Source organism: Centruroides sculpturatus, unplaced genomic scaffold, assembly GCF_000671375.1.
Source record: "Centruroides sculpturatus isolate CEXI.00-Female unplaced genomic scaffold, Cexi_2.0 scaffold606, whole genome shotgun sequence".
Lineage (NCBI taxonomy): Eukaryota > Metazoa > Arthropoda > Arachnida > Scorpiones > Buthidae > Centruroides > Centruroides sculpturatus.
Genome location: NW_019384730.1, coordinates 249,821 through 258,281, shown reverse-complemented (window position 1 = coordinate 258,281; position 8,461 = coordinate 249,821). Strand labels below are relative to the sequence as shown.

Sequence of the window (8,461 nt, the reverse complement as noted above, 5' to 3'; positions counted from 1 at the left end):
TATACATTATAGTGTTTTGGTATTAAATGATTAAATGTATTTTGAGATCTTTCTAAACAGATATTCTTTATTTATAACCTATCAACAGAACATTAGATTTTTTTTTCTTCTTTTTTGAAAATTTGAATAGTGAAAGTGAATGGTATTTAGGGCAACCGATTACCTATTCTATCTAGAAAATCCGCAGTTCTTTTGTGTTTTAAAGAAAGAGGACAGCTGTAAAGAACATCGCAATTTTAAGTCAAACTTTATAAAATTATGAATAGCCTAGCTGCGGTTTTACTGTAAATGACTATATAAGAAGCATTAATGATAAGCATTTGATCAAAAGATATTAAAATTTTTTGGTGTAAAATCTTAACTAATTTAATATCAAATATTAGGTATAAATTAGAAATAATTACCATTAAAATTAATTATTAAAACCACATTTAAATAAAGTAATAATTACGAATATCTTCGTTTGGAGCTCATGCCTTATTTTTTATATTTTATTACAGTAAAATCCGTTTTAATTGTTAATCTTAAATTTAAAAAAAGATTATTACGTTCTATAATTTATTATTTCCTACTTTTTAGAAAATTATTTAAAATATAATCTTTGTTCTCGTTTGGAAAATATCTAATTTTCAATTCTTTACACGAAATTTTAAGTACTATTATATAAGTACGTGTGTTCCTTGTATTTTTCATTTGTTATACCTTTATCTTCGATTACAAAGAATAATAAAAGTTATAAAATTAAAAATAAACAAGAGTATATCACGAATACTATCCTTTCTGTTAGATTTGGTTTTAATTTACCTGTAAAATTAATCTTGTTTGGATACTTTATATGTTATATAATTACTATTTTTATATAATTTAATACCTCTTGACTATATGCACAGTATTAGAACAATGTTTTTATTTATTTCTAATAAAAATATCAATACTTATTAATCAATATAATAATATCATATAGGCCTATACTGGTATATAGCATTTGAAAATATTATTAATATTCATAAATATCAATAAATAAATAAATATAAATATATGTATTGTTTATTATTATATAATAAATAAACAATACATATATTTTTTGCATTTGAGCTTATTTATTCATTTGTTTGCATTCATTCTTTGTAAAATGTGTTATAAATTTGTATTCATAACAAATTTTAAAAAGATTTAACATGGATCCAAGCATTAATTTCTTCTAAGATTTATGTTTATGTATAATTTATTTAAATAGTTAAAACTTTCCTCTGTATAGTTACTTAACATTCGATATATGTCTATTTAGATAAGTCTTTGCGCAGGAGGTAAACATTTAAAGATATTCAGTTACAAACCTGATTAGATTGACTTTGCTAATAAACATCAAGTTATAAACGGATTTAAATATAAAAATATTTGCTTTTAATTCTAAATTGTATATAAAAAAAATTGATCGTAATAAAAACAAATAATATTCTGTACGATATTATTTTTCATTAGTATAAGGCATATTTTATCGTGTTTCGATTTTACTTTATGAGTAACTTAATTAATATAATAAATAAAGTTAATTAAAATTACATCTGACATTATTCAAATATCATCTACAAAATGTTGTTAATTTAATTAAAACACAAGCCATTACATTAGCTTCAAAATTTTTTAATTAGATAGCAGTTAATACGATTAATTGTTAATTTATAATTATCCGAAAAAGTATATGCTGTACATGTGCTTTTACGTTAATTATATTTCGTATATTGACAGTTATTCATAATTTTGATCCAGATCGATGAGTTTTCACATATGTATCAACAATTGCGCTTGTTTTCATTCTATAGTCTCTTCTTTTGATAATAATTTATTGACAACGCTGAAAAGTTTTGAAAGATTGTTTATTCATAAATTTAGGCCTAATATTTTTGAACAACAAGCAGACAAATGTACAGATGGATAATGAACATTTCCTGTTTTGTTCTAACATATGATATAAGTGTAACTATCACCAAGTTTTTTTATTAGCTTCCGGGATGCTGCGTTTCCGTATTTATATCCAATTTTAATAGCTAAAATTAAAGAGAAAAATTAGATAAGTAAATGGATCTAATACTTATAAAACAAGATTTTTAAAATAATCTTTATTATGTAAGAATGTAAACATTAAAAAATAACGTTTCTCTTTTTCATAAAAGTGTAAAGAATGTAACAAACTGTTATTGTTATCTTCTAACGCAAATTAGATTATTATTATTATTAATAGCTTATTAAAACTATTTAAATTCATGGGAATTAATGTAAGAAATCAAATGATTGATATTGATTTGTCAATTAATGATTGGCTTAGCTTGTAAAAGATCAGAATAGATGAATGAAGCAATTATGCGATGATTGATGATGACAATTATGTTCCTGACATATGTATCATCATTCCTTGCCTTTACAAAAACTTTAATCAAAAGTATAAAGTTTCCGTTATACTGATTATGATCTACAACCATTCATTTCTTAAAAGATCATTAAAATTTAAAAGATCGTGCATCAAAATTGATATTTATTAAATATACCTAATTTATCATAAAAAAATAGTGAAAAAAATAAAATGAATATCAATATTTGACTATTCTAAGTTGAATAATCATTCTGTTGTCCTCTTTACACTTCATTTGCTGGCCAAATGTTGCGTGAAGGATCGAATTGTCACGTTGGTTTCAGTCCTGCTGATTGGTGATACTGTTGCCGAGATGTCACACTCAGAGGTCGATGACCGTCAGCTTTGGGTGAGTTTTGGCAAGGGGGGAAGGAAAAAAAGACAAAAACAGAAGGCAATAGATAGTTACACTGTTACCATCGTCCTAAAGGTTATTGAGTTACACTTTACGCTAACAATAAAAAAAATCTTGTTAAGTCTACTTAACACTAATGTTATTAACCACCTATAAATATTTAAAATTGTCATTTATTGTTTCAGGACGTTTTAACTATTTTATCCCGTTTATTACTCCTTAATAATGTAAAAATGTGATATAACGATCTATATTTAGTTAATTCATTTTTATTTTATTTACATAAAATTTAAAAAAACTATAATAATCCGTTTATATGTAATTAAAATATATCGCTGAAATAATTCTTAATTAATAAACTAATTAAAAAATTACTTTTTCTCTGTTCGAAAATTTTTAACAAAAAATAATTTAATATGAAAATAGTTATTATTATTTATTCAATATGGAAATAAGTTAATTAACACATTTAAAATGACTGAATAATTTCAAAACGTAAGTAAATAACTTTTTCTCTTCTTTTTTTTTTTGTATCTTTGAGTTAGCATCTGGTTATTGGATACAACTCTGCTAAAACAAGTTCATAAAAGCAAAAAAAAGAAAAAAAAACGATTATTCATGGAAAAAGTAGTGGAAGATATTAAGTGAAGTGGGTGTTTAATGCATGTAAAAAAATCAAACCATCAACTTTTTATAAATAGATCCTCTGTAACTAACGAAAATGCCGAATGTTCACTCATCCTTAAAATATGTATTACCTTGTAGGAAATCACTTTTTAAGTTGTCAGTTTCCTTTTGAATATGTATGCTTGTAACTAAATTATTTTCTTATTTTATAACTGGAAAAAAATGTAACATTAAAATCTACAGAAGAAATTTTATTAAATATAAATTAAATTATTTAAATAATTTCTTTTTATATTTAAAGTTAATAAGATTTATATGTAAAAGGAAAATTTGAGAATTTGATATCTATTAACAATTTAGAAGAAAAAAATGAATTGATAATACAAAAAAAAAAATTGCGGTTGTTGTCACAATAACTCGATTTCCGTTTGCGTTTGCCTTCGTAACACTAAAGCTGTACTGTACACTCATTTCTTACGTCACAAACAAAAGTTTGAATTGTTAAGATATTAATAAACAGATCCAAGTTCTTTACCCTTTATCAGTATCTTGTTAAAATATTCTTCAAGTAGGTCTTTAAGCATGATTGAACAGCAATGAGACTATAAAATATACAGTTAATTTTAGTATCCCGAATAGATCTATTCTTATAAGAAAATTTTCAATCGCAGTTAATAAATTATAAAAAGAAAAAAGAATGTAATATATATATTTTTCGATTTCTAATCTGATTTTACCTTATAAGAGTTTATTTTTAAATTGCTATAAAAGCAAACAATGATTTATTAATTTTCATATTTTTCTAAACAGAATTTTTTTCGATTTTATTGTTCTTTAGTCGAAGAATCTGTTATTGTTTTATAAAATCGGGAAAAGTAAATGAATAGAAATGAAAATAAAATTTGCTCCGAATCGAAGCGGACTCGCCAATAACCTACTGTAAAACAGGTAATCACTTTTCACTTGACTGAATTGTGCTACAAACCGACATACATTAATATCAGAATACAAACAATTGTATCCTGTAGAAATAGCAGTTCAACCAGAGCTACGTCCTTCAACGACCTCTAATGACAACTGAACCAACTATTCCTTAATTACGTCTTGCGTGGCAACACACGAAACGTTGTCTCGAGTCGCTCACTTGCAAATTAAATAGTTGTTATTCGGTTTAAAAATAAATCCATAAAGGAAATTAAAAATAAAGTGAGATCGTTTTCAAACTGTTACAGACTTCTTTTTGCATCGATATTTTTAAAACTTAATAGAAATTCTTCGACAAGGTGCGTGCAAGGTATGTTCTTCCTTCATACGTCCGTCCTCAACCTGTCTGTGCCTGCGTTACGTCATACTTAGGCCACTGTAACTAACTATATGGTCACGGTCTACATCACGTGACATACACACGTGCATTTTAATACCACAAATTTAGAAAATAAGAAAAACTGTAACCTCAATTTTTTTTAGAAAGTATTTTTGATTGTTAGGTGCTAAACTGCGATATTGATAGAATCTCGCCCAAGATGGTTTTTAAAAGATTCTATTTTAGTTTAACTATCGTTAGAAAAATAAATAACAATTTTAAACATAAAAATAAATAAATATATATATATTTTTTCGTTGTTAAAAGGTTTTACTGTTGCCATTAAGGGAATTAAGATTTTAAACCGTCATTGCCTTATCGTTACATTTGATATTTTTTATAGCTTCAAATTAAAATATAAAATATACATTTATTATTTATTGATTTAAATGGGAAAGATCAAAATAAAAAATCATTTATCGAATTATAAAAATTATGAAAATTTATTATTGCGCGATCTTTAACCTAATTCCTAAAACCCATAAACTTGTTTTAACCAATCATTAGACTCCTTTATAGATCTAGTTCTTCAAAATCATTTTTAGTTTAGATAATTTCATTTCTTGTCTAACTAGTAACTCAAAAAACAGAAAGAAAAATATCCGAACAGATCTTGAAAGTTATAACCATATGAACCGAATTTAAACTTTTAATACCTACACAACAGAAAACTGATATAATCACTAATATTTTTAATTTAATCTCTGTACAAGTCTTCAATTTTTTATGCTAAATATTCCTAAATAATTCCATTATAATGTGTATAATGAAAATCTAAGAACGATTCTTATAAATAGGTTCACAAGTAGATTTGTAATATTTGAAGATATTTAGTTTTCAAAGCATTAAAGACGTTGGTACGTTGATTATATCGAGATTTAAATCTCTGTATAATTTTTTTTTAAAGTTTAGATGAAAATAACGTAAAATGAACGTGGAATTTTAATTATATAACGCAATTTCTTAGTTATATAATTTCAGTTATACACACAAATTGTGCAATAAATCAGAATTAAAATAGAACCTATTCGATGCATAAATAAAATTATGAGAATTATTTACTTTAAAAATGAAGTTATTGCAATAAGCTAGAGAAGTGTAAAGCAAAAACATCAATTTTATTAGAAATAAAATTTATTTACAAGTATAATAAAAGATTTGTTACGTATAATTGTGTTGAAAACAGAAAATTATAAAAACTTTTATAAAATAAATATTAAGAAAAGTTTTTTGTAATTTTGAACTTTTTTTTGGAATCTTGAAACGATGTACACGGAAGCCAGAGCTATCACTTACAGAATCAATTTTGTCTTATGGCTTCTTCTCTTCCTGTTTATAAAACAGATGTTTCTTGGTTTTCTTGCGTGATCACTTTGTCACGTGATCGTGACAACATCCAACTCGCTTTTTTAAACCGTATAAGAATGCGAAGTATTTTAATGTTTTATTCAAATTTATTATCTTTAAGTCTAACACTATCATTTTCAAAATATATATAAGTTCTTTTTCTCATTAAGAAATGTTCTCTTTCGAGTGCTATTTAATTAGTCAGAATAAAATTTGAAGATAATTATTTAAAATTATTTTTTTTTAAAGAAAACTATGAAATTTATTATATAATTATATTTAAACAATTCGAAAATTTATTATACATATTTTCTTTTCATAATTTACTATTATTAAATTCAAGACGATTAATTTAAAGCAAAAAAACATTAACGTTCAAGGATTTCGAGTTACCGTTAACTTAATAATATTCGCAGTTGTTACTTCTACGGTAACATTCCTAATACTACACGACAAACGTCGTAAGGTCCATGTTGTTGGCCTTGATCTATTTGTCCCGACATCAACTCTTCATGAAACCAACCCTTTTTTTCTGACGCCGTATATCTATATACTGTTTGACAACTTGTTAAGTAAGTTTTTGGATGCTGCATATCGAAAAATAAACTTATTTTTCATGGGAATTTATCAAAAATAATCCAAATCAAGCATTCATTTTCCTGAATTAATTAAAGTGTGTGGGAAACAAAGTTACCGCCTTTATCGCAACCGGGATGCATCACGCACGATCTGATGATTTTTCACTTTCTAAATAATGGAGGCGTCAATGTTTTTTACTTTTCCTAAGCTTGGTTGAGCTTCTTTTAAGCGATCAAATCCTATTTTTCTTTTAATATTTTAAAAATATTTATATTATTGCCGCGGGCAATAACATTACGAGATTGGCACAGATTCAATAAATGCTTTATTGTTGTTTAAGGTCGTAATCCTGCTGTTAATTCTAATTTATATAACTGAATGTCTTTTGTAGGTTATTTTATGAGATGATCAATTTCATTTTATTAATCCTCTCATCGTCATTACTTTACATTATTTCGTTTACAATAACAATACAGGAATTGTCGTCTATTGTGATTTTTTCTGCTTATAATTAAATCTGAAGACATAAAAACTCTTTCAAATAATGATATAAAATTAATTTAAAATGAAGCATTTTTTATTAAAGTACTCTTTACTAAATCATATTAAAAACTATTCGAATTTACTGATTAAAAAATGTAAATGTTAATAGAATTAATACAATTTATACTAATACAATGAAGTTAAAATAAAATAAAACAAAACAAAATTAAAATATGGCTGCATGCAAATTTACGAGGTCACATGCAAGTTTTAACTATAAAAATATATGATTCATTTCTTTATCAGATATTTTATTTATTTTTTTAATAGTCCTATTAAAAGTTTAAGAAATTTAATAATTATTTTTTCAAGTTATAAAATCTGCAACTAAACAGCAGAAGAGGAAAAGTTATTAACGAAAAAATGATGAAGGGTGAAGAAATGTTTAATCAAGTGACGGTACAAAATGGTGAATAAAAACAGATTCCTAAGAGCAACTTGAAACACTAAAACACATTATTTCAATCAGTTTTCTTTTTATTTTAGTCATAAGATCACAGCCATCTGTTCTGCTATAAGATTCGCCCACGCAACCAGATGCAGATGCTGGTTGTGTTGGCGCATCCGCTATCAATACTAATACCAATTTCTGGGATCGAACATAACGGCTTAAACCCAAATAGGTTCTTACGAGATACAAGTAGTCCTTGACCTACGCGTGTTAAAATCCTTAAATATTCCTCCTCTTTCTAGTTAGACAAGATTTTATTTGTTACGAGTAGAGTGCCATCTCTAAATACCTAGAGATGGTGTGGTCAAAGGTCAAACTTGTTGCTATATGTGTGATGTTGGAATGTATCGTTAGCGAAACTTACTTCCGATTGACATGTTTATAAATTCAATTTTACGCTTTTAAATATACTTAATGATACAATCAAAGCCGAACAGTGAATTTATGGATAAGTTTGTTGTAGATTATATTCAAGTATTGTTTTATAAACATTTTATAAATGATTCTTGCAAAAGATTTTACGTTTAATGTTTTAAATTAAAGTTCTAATTTGTTTTCCCGTTTAAATTCACTTAACTTATAGTAATATCTTATTAAAAAACTAAAGTTAGAGTAAGATCTTAAGCTTTTATTTTAGTTAATTAATATGCAAATAACGAAACATATACGCAATTGTGTGTTAAACAGAATCATACCATGGCTTACACATTGTTACGTCCTCATTAATTTACATAGTATATATTTATACACTACAAAGTATAAATTTCTTTTATATAAATTGAAAAC

The 8,461-nt window shown here is 25.4% G+C and overlaps 1 long non-coding RNA gene across 2 annotated transcripts; it reads left to right on the top strand.

The window, feature by feature from the left end:
- Positions 1–3,864: 3,864 nt before the first annotated feature.
- Positions 3,865–4,673, top strand: LOC111628189. 2 transcript variants are annotated; one of them, XR_002757132.1, is made up of 3 exons: positions 3,865–4,091; positions 4,231–4,340; positions 4,421–4,673. It is a non-coding gene; the product is annotated as an uncharacterized LOC111628189 (long non-coding RNA). The 2 variants fall into 2 exon arrangements; XR_002757133.1 differs by having other exon boundaries at positions 4,203–4,340.
- The last annotated feature ends 3,788 nt before the right edge of the window (positions 4,674–8,461 follow it).